We start from the raw sequence: 25,054 nt of genomic DNA, 5'->3' as shown, positions 1-25,054 counted from the left end.
CATTTTGTTGGTTTAGCCAAGTATTATGACACCATCACAAACACACGTACATACGTAAACAGGAAAAGTTTAATATAATTATATTTAACATAACATGTGATTGTTCGTTTTGGAGCTTATTTATAGTCGCCATCGAACTTCCGTATGGGCTACTTCTCTAGACAACTGTATGTAACATTTAGTTAGCGGGAGATCGATCTCATGACCTCTGGTTTTGTAGTTAGACAATGCACTTTTGCCACTGTATCATTCAATGCAGCAGTTCAGCGTTAATATTTTGTTAATACCCAAAAGTAAACAAGAGTTGTCGGAGGACGGCAATGCCTTGTCAATTGAATGAATATAAAAGCCAAAAAAGAGGCGTAATTTTGCAAAACAGCATATCAGCTCATGACAATGTTTCAATCCATTCACATTTGTGGATACTGAGATACCGGCTTACATAAAAATTTAACCAAAAACTGTCGAAAAAGGGGCGTACTTTTGTAAAAATGCATAGTAAAGTTATTGAACCTGCGCACTGCATGTCAGAACATCATGTGTAGTGAACAAGTGTGTGAAGTTTCAATCTATTCCTTCCATATATAAACTTAACCATATCGGGAGACCGACGCTTACGCGGATGCGGAAGAGGACGCATGGTTGTTTCCAATAGCCTTACATAATCTTTGAGTATTCAAGCAAACAAGTGAGGGAAACAAGTGCATATGTATAACATTATATAAGATTGATTTTCTCATAATGTTAAAATGGTGGATGTGGTATCGTTCTCTTTAAATAGTCCAATGTTGCCATATTTGCACTCTAACATATCGGTTTCTTAACCTCAACCATAAGGTCTCAGTCAACTTTAAATCGTGTCTTTGACTTATCAACTTTCATTTTCTACCAGTCCTAATCAAGTTTAGATAGAATGTAATTTCTTCTAAAACGTTGGTCGTGTTATATCATGAGGCACATTGATCACTGAAAATAGCAGTTTTCAATTGCCATTTGGCAACTGTAAAATGTTTGGTGTATTTTCTGGTCTTTTGGGATCATTTAGTCCTTTTCAGTTTACCTCTACATTAGAATTCTGTTTAAGCTGGTGCTAAGATGTTGCAGGATCCATTATCACTATCTTTCATTGCATTCTATGCTTTGGAATCACCTTGCAATTAGAAGTTAGACAACCGGTATGGTCAGACTTAAGTAACATTTAATTCATTTGGATTGTAACTCCTTTATTGTAGCATTTACATGTAACAGACATGATTATCTAAATCTTTTCGCACGGAATACATACACTGTGTCTCCGATATTGAATTTGAGCCATGATATTCAGTAGTGCAGAATACGTTCATCATTGCCCTATTGCCGAACTTTGCATTCGTCAGTCATATTCTCTGATTTAAAAACGTTTAAAGATTGCCTTTGTTTCTTTTCTAAAACATATTTTGCGTAAAACAGTGCAAGGTATAAGACAGAATCAGGCTAATTAGCCCGGAAGATTGTGGTACAGACAAAGTCAATGTAACTTTTTCTGTAAAAGCTGGAAAAACGATTTTTCAAAGCACTATTTTTCGTACTTTTTGTGACGTTTGTCGAAATCTGAACAAATAAAACGTTTCATTCATACATATAGATAAGGGAACCTTAAAGGCTAGATCGATCCTATTAGGCTATATATCTTGAATTTTTCGGCACATTTGTTCTCCATTTTACAAAGGTATCTTAAGTCAAGTTATATAATCTACTAGTACAAATAAAATGAATAATTTTATCAGTCATGTATTGAAATAAATGGGTTTATTACATTGATAAAAAGATAAATCGCTAATCCTTTGATCCATTTGCTACACGTATTCACAATGTGTCACGGCAATCTTAATCATGAGGGCTGAAGAACATGTAAAAGAGACACTTTGAAACATACTTGAACACCTTATTTTTTAATGTATTAGGTCAAATGTCAAGAAATGTTTATGAACAATTAATAAAATGTATACACGTTACCATATGTGAATAATCTAAGTACATGAGGAACTGATACTTGATGTTTTAAAATATCGAAATTGACTCCCCTTCAAATTTTCTGATACTTTTATTAACATTCTTTAACTTCTGCATAAGCAATATCAAGCCAGATAACAAGTCGCTATTTATGATGCAGAAACGGTTTACACTCTTTAAAGGGACTTACCCACACATTCTAGGCGAAATATAATTTCTCTCAAAAAATATAAAACGAGTACTTTGAAAATGATAAGCGGTTCAAACTTATGGACATAAGACTTCTGCAAAATATTTTTAATAATAACAAAATATATTGTGGAAAAGGTAATAAACCGTTGCGACGCATCGAAAGGTAATGAAGAAAGTTTACATTCTTCTGACATTTTTGCCAATATCTAACTTTCATTTTCAATACATTTATCACTTTTCTCAGTGTCATATATATATACATTCTGTGCCAAACCTGATGGAAATGATTTAGTTGAGTGACAATTTTCACCCAAACTGTGGGTGAGTAGCTTCAAATAAATTCTTGGACATCAAACTCTTTCAAAATGTCATTTTATATTCCTGAGACTTTTAATTCAGAAAAATGTATTTCATGTACAAGTATTATGTGTAAATGTTCGATATGGCATTATGTCTTATCTCTGTTTAACGGCGGCTGAACTTCATGTTAAAAATAAGATACGTTTCCCATGTCAGACAAAAGCGATACACGATATTTTATTCTTGATTTTGTTGTGTACCAAACCAACCATCTGTAAGAGACTATGACTTTGTGAGAGCGATACGCAAGTTATGACGTTCATTGTATATAGACCCAATTAAGTCATGGCCCATATAATGGTGTACCTCCATTTGAAAAGTATTCAATTCCTGCAATACACCTACTTTGACTTAAATTTTTCAGGGAGCGTAGGTTCCAGCCCCACTGGGACCAGTTGTTTTCCCTTATATTCCTTTTTTCTTGTAAGTGTTTTTTTCCCAAGACTTATTATTGATTCACTGTACAAAAGCGAAAACTTTTCATTTGATAAGTGATTTCATACTGTTCAAAATGAATCTACATTGAAACAGAGAAAGGGGCAAAGTTATACATCTTTAAAAATACTAAATTACATGTGGTACAAGTTCTCGATTTTGCTTCTACAAGAACATACATAGGTTGGTTTTACTTCTGCCCCAAAGTTAGTTCTGAATAAAGTGATCAAAATATAAAACAGGCCCCCAGGACTAGACCTTAATTTTTCAATGTTGGAGACATTAAATTCTTTTACATGAGGCACCGTAGTAAAAATGTTATTTTAACGTTTTTGTGTTTTATAATTGCTTAATACCAATAGTTTGACCTTTCTTTTATCAAACTTAATGGTACGGTGAATTCTCTGCAAACGTTTTGGACACTGGCCATCTCTCTTAAATGTGTCTTACTTGAGCTTGAGGAAATATTATGAATTAAAGAAAACTTATTCTGCCGTATCTTAGGAAAAACATAAATTTAGTTTACATTTGACCGTATATCAGATAACATATGATATGATCAATGATCAATGATTTTTGGTCAAATGTCAAACTAAATGTTTATCCTAAGATACGGCAGAATAAAGAATGTTTTCTCTTGGTCAATACTTTCTTGCCTTACAACGAAATATTAAAAAATGTAGGTGTATACGTGCACATTTGTAAGTTTTTTTAATTGGATTAAGGTCGTATGACAAATAAAATGATATTATAACTTCAGATTTTCAGATAATTCTGTCATAATATATGCGTTTTTCTGTGCCAATTATCAGGGATGCAGAATATATTGACAATTGATATCATCTAGGAAGTAGTAATTGGTTGGGGTATACAGATTTGCCCGTAGGATAGGGGGCGCAAGTGACTGTTTATTTATACTAGCCGTTCAATCTATCATTGTGTATGTAAAGGTGCCTGTGTTGACGCATTGGTCAAGAGGGCTAAGACACTTTTCTACAAAGGTGAACGCCCCGTGTTCTAATCCGTGCTACTTCCTCCTAGTGCGCTATACACTTTATCACGAATTCCTCTATTAACCCAGTATTAAAAGTGTAACATCAACATGCTGAGGAGTAAGATATAATTAGTTTTTATTGCTCATAAAAAAAGAAGTTCGTAGCTTATTTTAGTTGTAAAAGTAACACAGTCGTATGACGAGTACTATCTGTTGTTTTTTACACGATGAAGGAGCATTTACTCTACTTGTTGTCTTACTAAAGAGTTGGAAGATGGTTGTCTCATTACAGACTGAAGGAGCATTGACTCTACTTGTTGTCTTATTTAAGATTCGGGAGACGGTTGTCTGATTACAAGCTGAAGGGGCATTATCTCTACTTGTTGTTATACTAAAGGTTCGGGAGATGGTTATCTGATTACATGATGAAGTGGAATCATCTCTACTTGTTGTTATACTAAAGGTTCGGGTTGTCTGATCACATGCTGAAGGGGCATTATCTCTACTTATTGTGTTACTAAAGGTTCGGGAGATGGTTGTCTGATTATGTATGCTGAGGAGGCATATACTCTACTTGTTGTCTTACTAAAGGTTTAGGAGATAGTTGTCTGATTACATGCTGAAGAGGCATTATCTCTACTTGTTGTTATACATGTACCTAAGTTCGGGAGATTATTGTCTGACTACATGCTGAAGGGGCATTATCGATGCTTATTGTCTTACTAGGGGTTCGGGGATGGTTTTCTGATTACATGCTGATTACATGCTGAAGGGGCATTTTCTCTTCTTGTTGTTATACTAAAGATTCGGGAGATGGTTGTCTGATTACATGCTGAAGGGGCGTTATCTCTACTAATTGTCTTACTAAAGATTCGGGAGATGGTTGTCTGATCACTTGCCAAATGGGCATTATCTCTACTTATTGTCTTACTAAAGATTCGGGAGATGGTTATCTGATTACGTGCTGAAGGGGCATTATCTTTACTTATTGTTATACTAAAGGTTCGGGAGATGGTTATCTGATTACATGCTGACGGGGCATTATCTCTACTTATTGTCTTACTAAAGATTCGGGAGATGGTTATCTGATTACGTGCTGAAGGGGCATTATCTCTACTTGTTGTTATACTAAAGGTTCGGGAGATGGTTGTCTGATTACATGCTGAAGGGCATTATCTCTACTTATTGTCTTACTAAAGAATCGGGAGATGGTTGTCTGATTACCTGCTGAAGGGGCATTATCTGTACTTCTTGTTAATCTAAAGGTTCGGTAGATGGTTATCAGATTACATGCTGAAGGGGCATTATCTCTACTTGTTGTTATACTAAAGGTTCGGGAGATGGTTTTCAAATTATGTATGCTGAGGAAGCATTTACTCTACTTGTTGTCTTACTAAAGGTTTGGCAGATGGTTGTCTGATTACATGCTGAAGTGGCATCATCTCTACTTGTTGTTATTCTAAAGGTTCGGAAGATGGTTATCTGATCACATGCTGAAGGGGCATTATCTCTACTTATTGTCTTACTAAACATTCGGGAGATGGTTGTCTGATTATGTATGCTGAGGAGGCATTTACTCTACTTGTTGTCTTACTAAACGTTCGGGAGATAGTTGTCTGATTACATGCTGAAGGGGTATTATCTCTACTTATTGTCTTACTAAACATTCGGGAGATGGTTGTCTGATTATGTATGCTGAGGAGGCATTTACTCTACTTGTTGTCTTACTAAAGGTTCGGGAGATGGTTGTCTGATTACATGCTGAAGGGGCATTTTCTCTTCTTGTTGTCTTACTAAATGTTCCGGAGATGGTTGTCTGATTACATGCTGAAGGGGTATTTACTCTACTTGTTGTTATACTTAAAGTTCGGGAGATAGTTGTGTGATTACATGCTGAATGGGCATTATTTCTACTTTTTGTCTTACTAAAGTTCGGGAGATGGTTGTCTGATTACATGTTGAATTGGCATTATCTCTACTGCCGTAACATAACTAAAATAATGTTGGAAGAAGGCGGTAAACCCAACACAAAAATGAACGTATAGGCAACTGGGTTCTTGCAACACCGTGGAAAGATGCAACATTATCTTAAATTTAATCGATGTTACGATATTCAAGGTGCTGTAGCATGACATATACTGCAATATAGGTTCCTGCAATATGCTACTTAAGGTCCTGCAGAATGCCATACAAGGTGCTACGATATGCTGTATAACGTGCTGCAGCTAATCATGTAAGTTGTTGTAGTATGCCATATAGGGTGTTGCAGATTACTATATAAGGTATTTTAATAAGAAATATAAGATTTTGCAACTAATTCCGTAAGGTGTAGAAGTGTGTTATTCAACATGTTGCAGCTTACCATGTAAGGTGCAGTAGTATGCTGTATGAGGTGTTACAATATCCTTTATAATGTTTCGAAAAAATGCTATAATATGTTGCGGTATGCTATATGATGTGTTGCAGTGTGCTATATAAGGTGTTTCTCTATGTTATATAAGATGTTGCTTTATGCTATATGAGATGGTGAACTATGCTATGTAAGTATTGCAGCTAACCATATACGGTGTTACAGTGTGTTGTATAAGGTGTTTTAAAGTGCTATATAAGGTACTTAGCCGTGGCAATATGTTAATCGTTTTTGTTCTCATTCTAGTTTTGGAGCAGTTCAAATAGAATTTGTAGAGAATTTTTCCACTGCGCTTAAATATTTTAAAGGAAGACTCCAAGTGCCAGTCTTTACATTGTTACAGTACAAGTGTCACTTAGATGGATTTTCCGGGATACTCAAAATCGGTCAGTTGAAAATGAACGCCCTCTTTATGGAGATGCTTGTACCTACGACATTCCATTGTAGTCACGACACAGTACTGGCCGAGTACGGGTGCCAGTTCATGACCTTGCTCATGACAAGAGTAGAGTTATCTACGATATAGATAGCATAGTTTTGTTAACATGACTGACTACACTTATGAATATTTATGAATAATTGAATATTAGTATTTTATTCTTGTTTGAATATAGATAACACAAACAAAGTTGTAGCTCGCCTTACCCTACAGTTATGACCAAGCACCAGAGTAGGTTAATGCACGTGCGCATGTTGGAACTGTCGTATCCAAGGGTTATTCAATGTAATTTCAAGGTCATAGACATGTCAGGGTCAAAACTGAGATTTTAAAAATGACTTCTATAAGTTATTAAAAGTAGCAAAATGGTGCGTATCTTAACAATATACTCAACAACTTTTCTAACTCTACACCTGTTTTTATCCTTAATCGCTAAATATTGACAGATTTGAATGAATGTTTTACACAATGTGAAATGAGTATTCTATTATTATTTAACATAAAACGATCATAGCCTGATGTAAATTCATTTAACTGTAGGGGCAACAATAAGGTAATCCTTAAATTATAAGTCACATTAGTAAATTCCAAATCACAGTAGTACACTTTGATCCTACTAATTCAATGAAATTAAAATTATTATATTCTTAATGTTCAACTCTGTTTAGTTTAATGGAACATCTGTTAATATTTTCAATATGTACAAGTTAATTTTCACCAGGTTTGTGACGTCATTAATGACACTACATTAATGACAAAATTGTTTAATCCCACAGATGACAGTACTTGCCACATACAGACCAGCACCATTTTGATTCCATACCTCATGTTTTTATTTCGATGTAAATGAGACGTGGAACCAAAATTTGTAGTCCTGTTTGGCGCCATATAACTTATGCTGTGTTGGTGTGCCATAAAACCCAAATGAATAAATAAATAAATACAGACCAGCACCAAGTTTGACATTTTTTGGGAGGGGAGTGCCTTATTCAAACTGTCATGGCACAACGAATATACGCACAATTAATATCGCTGTTACGTTTATTTAATAGAAGTGGTCATTAAACAATGTGTCCAATTTTCATTCACATCTGCCAACATTTGGCAGAGATAAAAACAAAAGTCAGGTGTGCTAGAAAAATTGTTGAGCAAATGATTACAAAATTACACTGCAAATACATTTCTTGCATTTCAGGCAGCAATAAAACTTGAATTTAAGCTTTGGACTGACTGTAAAAAGAATATTTACATATTGTACACCTTTTGAGAAATGTGTACGAAAGAGAAAATACGATAGGTTTTGAGGTAGAATACTACAGCGGACAATGAATTACATATAAATGTATAATATTCTCACGTAAATAGTTAAAACCACTTTACTGTCATGTATACAAACACGTATTTTAGCTCAATTAGTAGAACGCAGATCTAAGGATCGCGGGGTCGTGCGTTTAATCCCCGGGAGAAAAATATGTTCTCCATGACGATTTGATAATAGACATTGTCAGGAGTGATTTCGTCCTCCGCTTCTAAATCATATGGAGAAGTTGGCAGTTACTTGCGAGGAAAAGGCTACTACTTGTAGAGACTCCAGAACACTGATAAAGTTAATTGACCGCCGTTAATTGACTGAAATACCTTTGACAGTAATATTTATAATATTATATGGAATCTTTCTCCAGTCCCTAAAGAAATGATTTCAGATCTTATGATGATTCATTATATGATATATATTTATGTTAATTTGGCCACGTGGCAATGGTTAAATAGGACCATTTTGAAGAATAACTGGAATATTAGTCACAACATAGGCTTACACAGTACATGTGCGGTAATAAACTAAACAGAACAGATATATAAGATTTCAACTAGTTAATCTATACACTATTTCCTTGATTTGCTGTAATATAGTTCTTTTATCACTATCGGTCAGGCATTTATCGTCATATTTTATGTATTTGCAATTAAGCAGCACATTTCAAGAACTAGATTTTCTATCACCGAAGCTCTTAATGCGATATTTGTATCATTGTATTCTGAAAATTCAGCAGGCTATTTCTGTTTTGATCTTTTTCAACTTTGGCTTTGCTTCTACCCTCTCACTTTCTGTTCAAAACAAAGTTAAAAACGAATCAAATGGTAACAATTTACAGATCTGACACATGGTTTCGGACAGGATGTCCTTGATAACATTATGAAAACAAAGCGTGTGTCTTGACGCTGAAACATTAGTCATTCAGATTTTTTTACAAATAAAAATGTAAAATTAAAGATATAAAAAACATCAGAAGTTTGCTTAAGTATTTTTATAGTAGTAACATTAAGGCTCATTCAGTGATATTTTGAAGGTATACCTTCAGATATGTTCATGATTACTGACTGATGATGGCTCAGCTAATCAAAATGATGAAATATGATGGTTCGATAGTTTAATTTAATTGACAATATATTTATTTTTACACGTTTAAGGCTACAATAGCGTTAGCTCACATTTTATTATTTTATAACATCAGTAGATTCCTTCATGATACATTGGTAAGTTTACTCTACACGGTTCTATCACCAGTCAATAACTCGGAAATCTAAAGGTGTTGTAACAGGAAAACAAAATGCTTTGCCCCAATATTCACAGTCATAAATATCATAGTAATAACATTATATATCGAATTCACTGACAATTGTCAAGCCTTTTTGAAGTTATGACATCTTAATTACCAACATAAACAAATATTTACAAAATTGTAGATATCGAAAACACTAGAAGAGAGGTTACCGTTCTTATAATAGCCTAATATTAATGTGCAAAGAAATAATATTTTAGCTGATTCAAAAATATGAAAAGTACCATTTTCATGCTGATGGCATGAAAAAATAAAACAAACGAAAAAACAACAACAAAAAATCACTAAACACTCACACATTCATGAAATTGATACAACACATGCGTAAACCAATGGAATAGAGTTTTGATTGACAGCATAGATCATTTTAGATAATGATTGAGGGAATTTTTACATTTTATATCATCTCACAAACAGACTGTGCTTCCGAGGGAATCTTTAGATCTGTCAACATTTAGTACAGTCAAACTATGTTTGCTAGAGCTCGACGGGACATGCAAAATGTGTTCGAGATATCAGTAGCACAGGCCAACGTGAATTATACATTATATAGACCTGACACTGAGTTCGAGTCAAAAGTAGTAATTGGATAATCCGAATTCAAGCAAACGAAGTTTGACTGTACTGGTCTTTATAAAATACGCGCCATAGAATTTTTATTGCCTGTACTGTTCATACAGACAATCATACAGGTAACCAACCAGCCATTATGGAAATTGTTAGCCTGAAAACGGAAACTTTAGAAGCATAAAAAAGAAGACTTCCATAAATAAACAAAATATCCAAGCGTACGAAAATTTAATCTCATTCTATTAAAATAACTTTAGTCGTTTTGAATTTTGCCAGTCTCAAATGCAATAAATCTATTAGAAGTAATTCATTTCACTTCTGAGATTCATAATTATTACCGAAAAATTACAAGTTTGTATTAGAATGTAGCAAAAATGGTGAAAATCTGAGTTTATAGCAAAAAATGCACTTACTGACTTTGACCTTTTGCTGTGATCTTACTATGACCCTTAGAAGGCGGCAGCCTCCCCCCCCCCCCCCCCCTGAAAAGTTTCCAATTTTTATAAAGTTAACAATGAACATGGCTGTCGGCCATTAATAAAAAAATGTCATCAAAGTCAATTTCTAGGCCTTTTTGTTTTTGGATATATAGGCAGACTATAACTTTTACCCTAAATCTAGAGGTCAGTGACTTTAGATTCAACATAATTACTTGAATGTCATTTATTCCTTTGCTGTAAATTATGCTACTTCGTATTATAAACTAAACATGAGTAAATAAAAGATTTAAGAAACTTTCTTTGTTGCGAGGTATAACTCTAAACTTGGAGCAACCGACACAAAACATAATTGTTTAATTAAAGAATAAAACATTACTATTACTGCGCAAACGGGCCGAAAGTAATGAAACGTTGAACGATTTTCAATTTGGTTTCAGAAAAGACAAAAGTACTATCGATTGCTTATTTGTTTTAAGTTCAATTATCAATAAAATAATAAAACATGAAAGAAAAAAGTGTATGCATCCTTTATAGATTTTTGAAAGTGCGTTGATTTACTGTATAGAAATTGAATATGGCTTAAATTAATGGAGTCAGGTGTGACTTTAAAAGTAATTAGAATTTTGCGTAGTATGTATAGCTGTGTAAAGTCTTGCGTTAGAGCAAATGGCTCCCTCACAGACTATATCGACAGTTTTATTGGCTTAAAAGATGAACCACTGTCACCTTTATTGTCGAGCCCGTTTGCGGAAGCGAAGACATAGTTTTCCCAATGGCTGTTCGGTGTATGTGCGTGCGTGAGTGCGTGCGTCCGTGCGTCCGTCCGGATTTGTTTGTCCGGACCATAACTTTGACGTGCATGGAGCAATCTCCTTTTTATTTGGCATGAATGTTAACCTGAGTGAGACGGAATGTCATGCGCAAATCGCAGATTCCTATCTCAAAGGTCAAGGTCACACTTGGAGGTCAAATGTTAAATTCAATAATCACTTTGTTCGGAGCGTTTCTTCTTCATGCATGGAGGGATTTTGATGTAACTTGACATAAATGTTCACAACCATGTGACGGAGTGTCTTGAACAAGAACCAGGACCCTACGTCTAAGGTCACGGTCAAAGTTAGAGGTCAAATGTCAGATACAAGAATGACATCGTCCGGAGCATTTCTTTTTCATGCATGGAGGGATTTTGATGTAACTTGGCACAATTGTTCACCATGATGAGACGGAGTGTCATGTGCAAGAACCTAGAATTACTTCCATTTGTTATTACTATAAAAAGCTTATATTGTAACTTTTTTATTACCGGTCGTAGGGGAAATTCAAGACTACTTTTCTGTAGTACAATGTGCATGTTACATCCAATTTTGATGTGTATTATTATCTCTAGTTAGAATTTTTGTGTGGACTTTGATTTTTTTTAAAGATTTGCTTCCCTTTGTTGTTACTATAAATAACTTATATTGTAACTTTTTGCAATTATTTTTTATTTGGCATAAAAGTTTGCCTCAATGTGACAGGGTGTCATGTGCAACGAACTCCTAGTCCTTTTGACAGCTGGCGGGCTCGACATGTTGCCTGTGGACATCTAGTTGTTTATTTTTTCGTAAATATAGATATGTATGAAAATTTGCAGACTGATAATATTGATACATTTACATTTTACTGTTGTTTGCCGATGATACAGTATTATTTTCCTATTCCAAGGAAGGATTACAAACCCTCCTTAACAAACTGTATGGTTATTGTACAAAATGGGGTATTGTTGTGAATGTGGATAAAACTGTTGCTATTGTTTTTAAATCCGGAAATAGAAATGAAAATTTTGAAATACATTATAACAATATATTACTTAAAGTTGTTAAGACGTTCACTTATCTTGGTGTAACGTTAACGTCCAATGGTAATTTTTTCCAAGCCCAAAAAGCTTTGTCTATTCAAGCATTAAAGGCACTTTACTCTTTGACTTCTTTATTTGATGAAATTGCTTTGAATGTCACTGAAAAGACAAAATTATTTGATAGTATGATTTTGCCGATTCTTTCATATTGATCAGAGATATGGGGTTTTCATAAAGCACCAGACAGTGAAAAAGTTCATTTAAAATTTTTGAAACAAGTTCTTGATGTAAGCCAACAGACTGCAACATCTGCAGTTCTCGGCGAATTTGGAAGATTCCCATTATCAGTATTACAAAAAGTCAGAATCATTTGATACTGGTACCGAATTATGTAATCCCCTAACTCCCTATTATACAGATTGATGTTTTTAAAAGATGCAAATGGAAAGAATATATGAGCAACAATTACGTAAATGGTGTGCAGAACTTAGTACCTTCTCTAAATTGGAAAGTTACAATATATTTAAACAGAAGTTTTCTCATGAAAAATATCTAGATTGTGTTAATAATGCGAAACATCGTATAGCATTATCAAGGTTTAGGTGTTCTTCACATAAATTAGCTATTGAAGAGGGAGTGTAGATTTAAAAATATTGAAAGAAACCACCAACGTTTATGTACTAAATGTAATGTGAATCAAGTTGAAACAGAATATCATTTTTTATAAGTGTGTCCATTTTATAATAATTAAAAAAAAAAGTTTACAAAGATATTATTGTTCTTGGCCTAATATAAATAAATTTAAAACAATAATGAAATCTACACAGAGAAATGTTTTTGTTAATTTAGCAACGTTTATGTATAAGGCGACTCAAAAAAGAAATTAAATTAGTTTGCTTTATATTTGATGTTCTGTTTATGTGTGTTAAATTTATGTCATAGAGATATGTTGTCATGAAAATTGTTCTTTCTGTCCTTATAATATTGCACATAAATGTATAAATCGCCAACAGTAATTTGGCAATAGACATATGTATGTTTATGCCAATAAAATATTTGACTATGACTTGTAACTATTTTATGGATTTTTATTTTATCGCTGCATTCTTTCAACGAAACATTTTTATTGTGTACAGTGTCATAAAGGTGCAAAATACCCGCTATCAGTCCCCATTATTACATTTTATTACCTCCTAGTATGTTTCTAAACTATTTGCCATAAAAGGTAATAAAAGTAACAAGCAAGGAATCTCTGATTAAATATAAAAGAGCGTACGCAAAATTTTGTTAGATTTATTGTACCTGTTTGAGATATCTAAATATTTCAACAATTTTGACAAACAAATTTAAAATGAAACATTATTAATTTGTCAATTTCCAAAGCACATTCAAACATTTATTTCTTTTAGCCTTTTAGAAATAAACATGCTAACAACAGATCGTTGTTTGAAAGGTGGAAATTTACACACCATCTTAAAATTCATCAGATACATAATTATACGCCCGATGCGGAGAGCAAGAATTGTTTGTTTGAAATAGATAATCTAAATAAATTCCTACTAGATCTACACACATTTTAATTTTTTGATCTCTCTAGTTGTGGTGATTCGAATGTACACGTGGACATGCTAATGATAGGTTCAAATATAGCTATATATCCATGGGACATATTTTGATGGTCTAATATCATACTTTACACGACCAAATTAGAATCATAATATATTGAATTACGTACTGATGCAAAATTGATTGTTTTTTTTTTTATTTATTCTCTATGTCCACTGATTTATTCGGAAATATGTATCTATATATATGTATATATGCATATATGTTATGTGGGTGTAAAGTTTTGAATAAACGGGCTATATTCTTTGTAGCCCAAAAAAATGACGGTCTAAAGAATACATTTAATCAAGGTGACACTTTCTTTTTCGAACACACAGCTTCATCCTTGGATGTGTCATTTTTATCAATAAAAAATCCTGTATATATCTTTCGTTGCTTCTTTCAGCCGAAATGTGTGATGATAAAACATATTGTTTTTAACAGGTTTAAATCAGTTTAGGAAAAAAACCAGTACTAAAAAACTGATGAATAATGATGATCTTAAACATAAATTGACTTGGGCATAGGCATTTATCATTATATCTTAAAGTCGCTGTAAACGTCTAAAGTAACCTAGTCGTCTACTTATATATTACCTCTCGCATTTGGGAAACTTCGGAAATTTCCGAGGCGGTCCGTATCTCACTTTTAAAAGTAATAGTGATTGTATTAAAGACACAAAAGTAAGCGAAACAATAAAAATATTTATTTTATTTTTACACAATTAAGTCGAGCTCTATTTTTTCTTTGCAACATTGCCGAAGCAAAAACGATTATTTTTTCGTTTTCTGTATTTTGCACAATATATCAACAAAAATGACCATATTAAAATGTTGACCAAAATAAGACTTTTACTATTGACTTCAACCTAAACATTTCAAAAAGTAACTGAAATATTAAACTTACAATTTCGAAAATCATATCATCATTTAGAGAAAAGATTAAATCAACGATTGCCACCGAAGCAAATTCGTTATTTAAACCACTGAAGAGATAAAACGAATAAATCAATTTATCTGTCTTTATTTAATGTGTCCAAAAATCGATTTTACCGATAATTGGAAAAAATGAAAGTTCAATATGTTTTTCTGAGAAAGTTTGTTCATGAATGAATGAAAGCTTCTCAACTGAAGGTAAACATCAGTAATAGGATCGCTAGTTGAACATTTGTCACTGTTATCACGTCCAGTACGTAAATGTCTTGTATAATCATCAAGAAGTACCTCGATGACGCCGATTTGCAAAAGCCATCAACGTACTGTTACTAGAAAATCAGTATATTACCTATTTTTCACTGATGCGACTTTTAAGGAACATGAATAGCAAACAAACATCAAACACTGAAATGACAAAGCATTCTTGTTACGTTCCTACTGAAATATGGCTCGATGTTAAAAGAAGAACCGCCAATAGCCAATATCAAAACATTTCTATTCTCTCTCTCGTTTCGAACTCTGTGTGTGGAGAGGAGTGTGCCACGCCTTTTATATACATTATATCAACCACCTGCTGACAAGTCTTACCATTATCATCTTAATAATAAGCGTCAAGTGAGAAGGTCAAAAGTACCATTATTCTCGTCTATGGTATGACACGGCCAGAGAATGAACCCATAAGCTCTCGCTCGCTCACGCGGACGCTCTACCACGAGGCAACCATTGCGTTGTGTTTCGAACAGAAACTAATGATAAAATAAAAAGATAAAATATAGAAATAATGTTTACTATTTACATCAAAGTATTAAAATCTTTTCAATCTTTTATCCGGGACTCATTGCCGCCATCCTGTCACAATAATTCTAATACCACATTTAGACTGCGCAAGTGACAACGTAACTATATTCCTTTATAACTCCACTTAAGTGTTTTCATAAATAACACTCAAGGGACACGCGGAGTTTCCTTGTCAAAAATATGTAAACAATCTGTAGACATGCTTGAAGAATGTAAACAATCTGCAGACATGCTTGTAAATCACCATATTTGCTTTAAGGCAATTGAAATGAAGACCGTCACTTGAAAATCATATACTACTCAAACATGAACCATAAATCCACTTCATAACTTTGACAGATTTATTTTTTCCCTAAAATACAAAACGTTTATTTTTTTTCATTGGCAACGGCATAAACTTCCATAAACAGTAGACAGATTAGATATGCTATATATTCCAACACGGTCCAATTTATTTTTCTATTAATTAAAGAAAATAAGACAGAAATATCTGTTTAATATGCAACAGTTCACTGTTTATGCATCACATTTATTACGTCATATCGTCAAACGTTATAGTCGCACGCTGGAAAAGAAAACCAAAGCCAGTGTGTATTTGTATACTTCAAACAAAAACACCGATAATTTGATATTGCCGCAATATATAAGTCACAGTTACTCTTGTAGGCTAATAAAAATTGGTTGTGTAATTTGATTTATTTTTTGGTTTCTAATCAAATTCAGCTTTTCTATCTAAACTAAAATATAAAGTCAACATTTAACATCTTGAATATACCAAAGGCACATAATGGAAAGCACGTGTAACTTTCCCACCAAAATACATATAAACTAACTAATGCACACTTCCACATCCAGATTTTATACTTCCGATGACAGAATGTTAAGTATATAAACTAAAATATATGTAAATGTTACAAAAAGAATGCATGGTTTATTAACATAATTTCGTTAGCTCACTCTTTGCGTTGTTGAATAAGGTTGACACAAGAAACTACAGCCATAGAATGAATGAATTTGAAACAAATATTTGAAAGGAAATGATGACGGCATTATCAAAAACGATGAAGTGCCTGCAAATTAGGTCAGAGACCACCAATTAAAATTTTTTTACTTGGAATGAGGTCAGTATAAAACTGGGAATAAGGTAACGTCTGTGTATTCTGATTGGTCAGTCATGTAAACAAATCCAAGAAGTGATTTTTAAAAATTGATATTTTACGGCAGTATTTTGTTTCACATTTTATGTGTTACGAAAAAAATTTATCCCGCCTTGCCAACTATGTAAACAGGGGGTAATCTCATTCACACGATAATAACTTAAATAAAGTATTCACACTCCTCATAAAACCTGTTTCCCGACGTATATGACATTAATTTGCAAGAATCAATCACTGATGCCTAGACAATGTCTTAACAATTAACATATAATCGATAACAGATATATGTGTTAGAGCGTATTATTTTGTTCTAGTTTATAAGCAGCTATAAGTAATTTAACAGAAATTAATTTTGTTTAACAACACTTCTGAAAGTCTGAATTTTGTGCCCGTAGTATTTCACATTTATTAACAATAAAAACGAAATAGCTATTTACGATCGCGCCGTATATTATTGATAATTTTATGGCGAAAATCAGTTATTTCTATATATTTTTGCTTTAAATACATTCTGCTATTATTAGTCCACGGCCATTCGTAATCCCGCTCGAAAGTAGTTGAGAAATATAGCCACATATACCAAATTATTCCTTGGGCCAAGACAAAAATAATAGGTATGTATCTCTTCTGGGGACCGCGACTGGATCCGGAAATGACGTCATCAATATGGCGACCGTTTACGAAAATAATACTGCTGAATAATGATTGAAAATATTAGTAAAATTGCTTATAATATCGGATATGATGTTATTAAACAAGCCAATTGGACATATCAAATATATTTTATTTGCACTTTCTCAGTAGAAAGTATATTCAAGTTATTTTAATTGTTTATTTTGTACCCCACCCACCTAATTTACAATGCATTTTTACATGTCGCTTCTACCTCTTGAAATAAAATATTTTCGACTAATCTTATGGCGTTGAATCTGAAATAAAATTATTTCCAAACGTTACAAGAAATATAACATACAATAAGGGAAATTGCGTTATTAATATCTGGTTTTAATCAGTACCTAGATGGGAAAGGATTTTATCGAAAATGCAATACAAATCAGTGTCGGCACAAATAACTGTCTATGCTGTTATTATTAGAACCTGTGCATATTACATGCATTGTTTGCAATTTTATTTAAACAAGATTTAAGTACGATCAAGACGACTATGCCGGTGGAAATTTAACAGATATTTTCTTAAAGTTAGATTCATAATAGTCGACTTAATTACTCAGAATTACTGGTTAATCATATGCACTCAAACTTGACATCAACACTGAAAGCGTTTTACTTAATTTGTCTTCAGCTCCGCGATAACAAAAGTATCTATAAACAATATTATTTATCAAACCTGCATTTAAACGTTTATTATGGGCTTTCCGAAATTATGTTTAGCTAATTGCAGGAGGAGAGGCATCAGGGGCAGGGAATAATCATTTCATTTTATTTCTTTCATCATTCTTTTTCTGAAACTGAAAATATTTCTAGACAGATCCGATTTGTGATAAACTCTGATTCATGTTACTGCAACGCATCTTTGAACCGTAAAACTCTGCAGCAATGCATGTATAGGTTAGAACATGATAAATACATGAACTAAGTAAAGCCAATAGACAGAAAGCTTAAAACGTAAAATAAAGGAACGTAGTGCGGCAAAGCCTTGGAACGGTCAGTTGCAAAACAATGCTGGTGTGCTTAAACAGTAGTTTGGCAATAATGCCCACATTCTATATCTCCACTATATTCCCATGTAATAGAACATTATACGTAAACTCAATCCCCCGACTGCTGGGTGTCTTATTCACGCAAGGGAAACTTAGGGCACGCTATTAATTGAAACACAAAAATGATCGAGTAAATATCTACATTAAATATGTAAATAGCCTCTGGTCCTTTAATATTATGAAGTTCGTTAAATATCATTATAATATAACTCAGCTTAAGCTGGAGCTAAAGGGCATGAGATTTTTTCACCTTTCCAAACCTCTCAGGAACAAACTTAGTCAAACCAAGTCTTTTATTATCTTGATTATTTGCGTTCTATACTTTCAAGGGATCTTCTTAAAGCTTTTAACAAATCATTTGCGCATGTTCTCCATGCTGTTACAGAAAGCAGAATAACAGCAGAACATTATTAAGGATCCGAAAGATTAGGAAAGTAGAAATATATCAAAGCCGCTCAGTCCCAGTGGCCTTTAAGAACCACCAGTCATGGCGTGGTCCACCTCTTTCGTTGGTCACGATCAAAGAGGAAAGTGTAGCATCCAGCTGACAAAAGAATGAACACCGAATATGCAACATATCTCCAAATACGAGGAACCGCATATGATAAAATATTTCATCATTTGTGAAAATTTTCATTGAAATTGATAAATTGATAAATAACTACTGTTTTGATACACTTAGTAATAGAAGTGTTTTTAAATTGCTATTAAACTTAAAAAAAAATAACCCACACAAGTCTTAATTACAATCGTGAAATTTAGTAAAATATTCTTGCACTGGGTAATAGCAGTATATCTGCAAAAGGACATAATGATAACGTTCATTGAATTCTTGAAAATCGCTCTTGCAAATATATGAAGATTATATAAATGTTAAGGAAAGTGTATTTATTAAACGTCGCATTTAACCGACAAACAACATGACCTACAGCTGATTGTGACAAACTACGTATCTAGTAACAGATAGTTATCTAAGCTGATATATTGCAGAAGATTGTATGGGGAACATCCCCATCTGAATAGAGAAAAACTCCAGTAAATAAACTTGAAAGTGTAAATCAATTTAAGATATGGAGATATATCAATCCCAAGCGATGCAGTATTGTAGTCTTTGAATTGTTAGTTTCATTTAATAACTACACCTCCCTGACATAAAAAAATATGTCAACTATTCGAGCAACAACTGATTGTTTGTATTTGAAAACTTCATCAAGAATGCGTTAATTATTTTTCATATAGTAGCCACACATAACTGTGTTTAACGTTTTCTAAATCATACGACAAGCTAGGCAGAAGTAGTTCTCATGGATTACTTATTATCTCTCGAAAAACTGCATTCCCTTACCGGACATCGTTTAATAAGGAGATGCTTTGACAAACTGCCTCACAGGTTCACATGGAAATTATTTTTAGCAATGTTACAAGCAGAAAAATGCTTAACTGAAATTAAATACACGAGAAAAGGCGTTTAATTTAAGCAGTTCCTTTGTAATTCATTGGATTATTTGGTAAATAGGTATAAAGAGTAAAGGAATCATATGAAACGACGAAACAGCACACGCTGTAATTGCTGGATTTTAATTTTTCTGGGAATGTTTTTCAGAATCTGCATATACTTTGTCGCAATATTTTTTTTCACATAAAGTAAATATCAGTTCGACATGAAGTTATACGATTTAATAAATTAGAAGTGGTACATGTATTAGAGATTAAATTATCTATGAAACGAGCATAATCTAATTGTATATGCAATTAAGGAATCGAAAATCATATTGCTGATCATATATGCGAGCTTTGCTTGAAAATACAAATGAAGGGATGTGATCAGTGACCAAATCCTGTTCATTGAAAGGACTCAAGGGGTAGTTTTTAGTATTATAAAGTTTCTTCTGTAAAACGTAAATATACTGTAGCGCTAAACGACGATGACATCATAGACCACTAGTATGCTGGACAAAAACATTCTTAGAGAAATCTTCTGATGATTCCTTTCGTAGATGTCTTTAACTTAGTTTTACTGGGAAGTATGTATTAATTGATTGGATTTATCAGTTTCAATAGGAGAATCTGCACTACAAAATAGTTTACAACAAGCTGTAAATGCATTAGAAAAAAGCATTCTTAAAATTGTAACAGATACTTTTTCTATTGATTTTGAGTTCTGGCCACAGTCTCGGGGCATTAATCTGATCTGACATACTCATACAGACAACAAGGGTATATAGATACATATAATTATGCTAATCGACTATTGTAGTGATAGATTATCAGACTATTTCTATTTTAAATCGAACATACTGCGCCATTAATAGACATTTGCTCACTAAATATCGTTATTCAGTCGTTTTCGTCTTTTTTTTTTTTATATATTTATGGATATGTTTTTTTTTATTTTAAACATAATGAATTCCATTCTTTTCTATAAAAGTGTTTTATCTGCTAGAATAAACATTACCTTCACCAAATATATCAATTTTGCAATCATAATTGAGGCTGCTGAATAATTACAGGTGATAACGTCTTTGAGAACTACGTTTTTTTATTTTCTCTTAAGCCGCCATATTTATGACGTCATAACTTTTTCCAGTCGCGTGTCTGGAAAGAGATACATGGGAAATTACGATAACTCACTTCAATCTACAATGTGATATAGGTCTCTATATTTCTCAATATTTTTCTCACGGCGGCCCATATTCCCACAAATTGACATGCACTATTATCATATCAAAATTGCAATGGAATGTTTATTATCTAGCGGTGCTGAAAGTTTCAGGTTGTAATATCAAATGATGAATACACTACTTTTGTGAACGTAACGCCTAAATTTCGCAGTGTTTTGATAACCTATTTCGTTGTACTTTATTTAACTTCTGCCTGACATCGTCTGGTATTGTATTGTACATCATCACTACTGGATTTTCTTATGGTGGCCTCTTTCATATACCTGGTGAACCGGACAGCGCGCTGTATGCCACCATAGGTTCCTAACACATACATCAAAGAATGCTGGCCTAACCTTAAACGTTTATTTTGTTGTGTCCTATAAAAAGTTATTATTAAGGCCATTTCTTTTAGATTTATTTAGATTAAAGTTTATACTATTAAAAATTGTTGAAATTGAACATAGTTTGATAAAATTTATGAAATGTGATATAATCAGTTTCGGCCTTGCCGGAAAATGAAAACACAAAGACTCAGATTTCTGACTTTTATTTATGTCAAAATATATTTAAAATTCTATGATAAAACTATAGTTAAAATGATTTAGTAAAAACCGTTGCCTATCTTTTTCGAAATATGAAATGGATGCAGGGATTTGTCTCCAAATTTTTAAAATTATAGCATAAAATTGGCCTATGATTATATGGTTTTAAATTTGTATTACAATAAATTGTAAAAAATTGATCGATAGTAACAACAATAAGAGCTTGAAATATTATATAATTTTCTGCAAACCATTGTTTTCCCCGTGGAGGCGGGAGGGCGTCACCCGTCTGCCCACCCCCTACCAGGGCACTGCCCTGAATGCTCATGTCTCCATACCCCTGGCCTATTTGGTGAAGCCTTCCTACACGCCTGGATAGGGTCCATTATCTTCAAGGTGTCTGGTGATGTGTCATTGTGAATGTGATTGAAGAGTTTTAACATATATCTGAAAAATCAAATGTGTCGGGAGGGCGGATCCTATGACCCATCTCCTCTTAGCTTGGGGTTCCGTATCAGCTAGACATTCATGTTCTGAGAAAGGTCGAAATCTCGTCTGCTCACAATAAGAGCGTGCATCTTGATAGAACCACCGACCTTCCAGAGGCCAAGTGGAAGAATTCAACGTCCCAAATGAGGCTTGAGTAAACATCAATTAGGGGCGAGTGGTTTGAAGTCGGCGATCTTAAACACTCGGCCAAGGAGGTCCCTCAGATTAATATAACAGCATTGTAACAGTGCCCAAAAGGATATAACATTCTTTACAATACAGGTATGTCATGTCATGGCGGTGCAACGTTGAAATGACCCAGGATGTCAATTTTCCACGTTGTTAAATGACCCCTATATAAATTACCGACGGGGTCTAAATATAACTTACAACATTTTACACGACCCAAAACAAACACCAACTGATACGAATGCCTAATATATTATGGGTGGATATTATCCCTCTTATCCGGTTACCATTAACTACGCCTTTTTCTAGCGAGATCGTCTATGTCACAAAACGTTTAAAGCCATAAAGTGTCCTACTTTCCGCTGAAAGCATGGCATTAAAGGTGCCCGATCGGATAATTTCTTCAAAATCTGAGAAATTCTGAGAAGGCTTTTTATGTTTCGTTTGACTTAAGTAGAGAAATGTTTTCCAAATATTTTGCCAAATTGCTAACCAAAAACAGAAATAGTGTCTTATCTTACGCTAGGCAATTTCTCTCGTTAAAATCGAAAATAAATCCTTTTTTGTCTGATACACATGTAATGCAATTGTATGTAATAAACAACCAGTTAAGTTCTGTTACTCAAACCAACGGCCCCAAATCGATGAGAGCTTTTGAATTTAATATTGAAATATGACCAGACTGAAGTTGATCAGTTCGTTGATAAGCATCCAAAGATATGTAACTTGGTTTTAACTTCTATTTCTGACCAGTATCTGCAGAGACACTGTGGATGAATTATGTATTTTTTCCTCGTGGCACGCTCGATTGTATAACTGAACACGCAATCATTACATAAATTTCTGAAAAAAAAAATTACAAAATATAAATAATTATTGGTATCAGTTTTCAACGTTGAAATATTACCTGCCTATAGCTGATCAGTTTTCAACGAAGGTCAAATTTTTACGCGAAGATGGGTCATTAAATAACTGGAAGGGTCAATTTTCAACGTTGAAAATTTATCATAAATCAAAGGGTCAATTTTCAACGGGGTCAAAATTTAATGTTACACTGGCAATTATTTAGTCGACGTCGTCGAGGATATATGCAATAATATTAAATAGTGTGTTAGAATCGAAATAATATATCTCAAAAATTATTTGCTCTTGAATTAAATCATTATTGTCTAGATGCGTATATTGGTGTTGCTGCGCTCTTGATATTTAATTCCTTCGAAACTGAACCCAAAACAATGATTTTATTCAACAACAAATCACGGTTTATGATATATTAGTTTTTACATACAGTGATAGCGACAGCATACGCAATTAACTATTTTTAGCAATTTTGATCTTTCCTGTGGACAAATTTAGGTTAAAGAAAAATGATATATTGATATTATCAATGAATTTAAAATTTTAAAGCTTATATTTGATTTTCTATAATGATCTGACACGACTTACCACCTGTCGAAATTAGCTTGCATGATGTACTATCATTAAAAATCGAAAATGATAATTAAAGTTTAATTAAAAGAAGTTGGATTTTAAAAGATTGGAAAATAAAGATTTTCGATTGGATTACATATTAATTCTATTTTAATGTACCTTTCCTCCCCACCTCCACACCTATAAAGTTCCCCACAGTGTCTATGTTAACTGTAATTACTGTCCTTGATTTGATATAGATCTTACGATTAAATCTTTATATCTAATACCCCAGTCACACATACGGCGCGGAAAGCTACGTCTAGCCATGGATAGAAACTTAGTTATCCGTATCGAACCTTACCTGAGCCGTACCTTAAAGTAGTAATCCGTATCAATCCGTACCAATCCGTATGGCTCAGGTACGGATCGATACGGATTACTACGTTTCTATCCGTGGCTAGACGTAGCTAGACGTAGCTATCCCTGCCGTATGTGTGACTGAGGCATAAGTGAGCATCGTTTTAAAAGGAAATGTCCATCAAAGTTCCAAAGTATATTCTTACAGATTTTAAAAATTTAATTATCGTGTGATATGTTATTTTGATTACAACCCCGCCACGTGATATATCAATCCCAGTGCTTACTAATTATGGCATTGATGACCGAAGGGCATTTAAGTATGTTACATCACAGAGATCTTATATACTTCTGTAACTGTTATGATACGGTATAATCAAGTGAATTAATCGAAATATTGGTATGGCCTTGATCACCAAGGTGACCTATGTTTTATCATGACACTAGACAAGATTTAGCTTACCAAAAGGTTCCTTCTAGCGCATATTAAATATTCATTTTAAGGGATCTTTAATAAGATAATTATGAACTATGTTTTTTGCTAGTTCACGTGCATTCTTATCTATTTATTATAAGAATACTTAAATTTGTTTCACACAAACATTTATTTAACTTAAAATGATAAACAAACACCTTTAGATGAGCGATCATACCTAAATATTATCAGCGGACAATAAATATTTAAATACCATCACTCTGTCAAAATTTCGGGCACCAATGTCGACAGCTGTCCTAGTGGCACAAATCAGAATTTGGTCGTATGTTTGCCTAATTTTAATTAGCAATACAATGGATGAAAAGTTCTGGCATATGCCAGTAATTGCATTGCATGGATGGATACTTACAGCTCCAGAACGACTAAACCAGGAGAAAAAGGGCTTTTATAGAAGTCTGCA

The 25,054-nt window shown here is 33.4% G+C and overlaps 1 protein-coding gene across 1 annotated transcript in view; it reads right to left on the bottom strand.

The window, feature by feature from the left end:
- Nucleotides 1-25,054, bottom strand: part of LOC123522856 (uncharacterized) — a 67,431-nt gene that overhangs the window by 24,049 nt on the left and 18,328 nt on the right. The window lies entirely within an intron of this gene.

The sequence above is a fragment of the Mercenaria mercenaria genome, chromosome 8 (assembly GCF_021730395.1).
Source record: "Mercenaria mercenaria strain notata chromosome 8, MADL_Memer_1, whole genome shotgun sequence".
Lineage (NCBI taxonomy): Eukaryota > Metazoa > Mollusca > Bivalvia > Venerida > Veneridae > Mercenaria > Mercenaria mercenaria.
The sequence above is the reverse complement of the archived record's forward strand: the minus strand, read 5'-3'. Positions and strand labels throughout refer to the sequence as shown.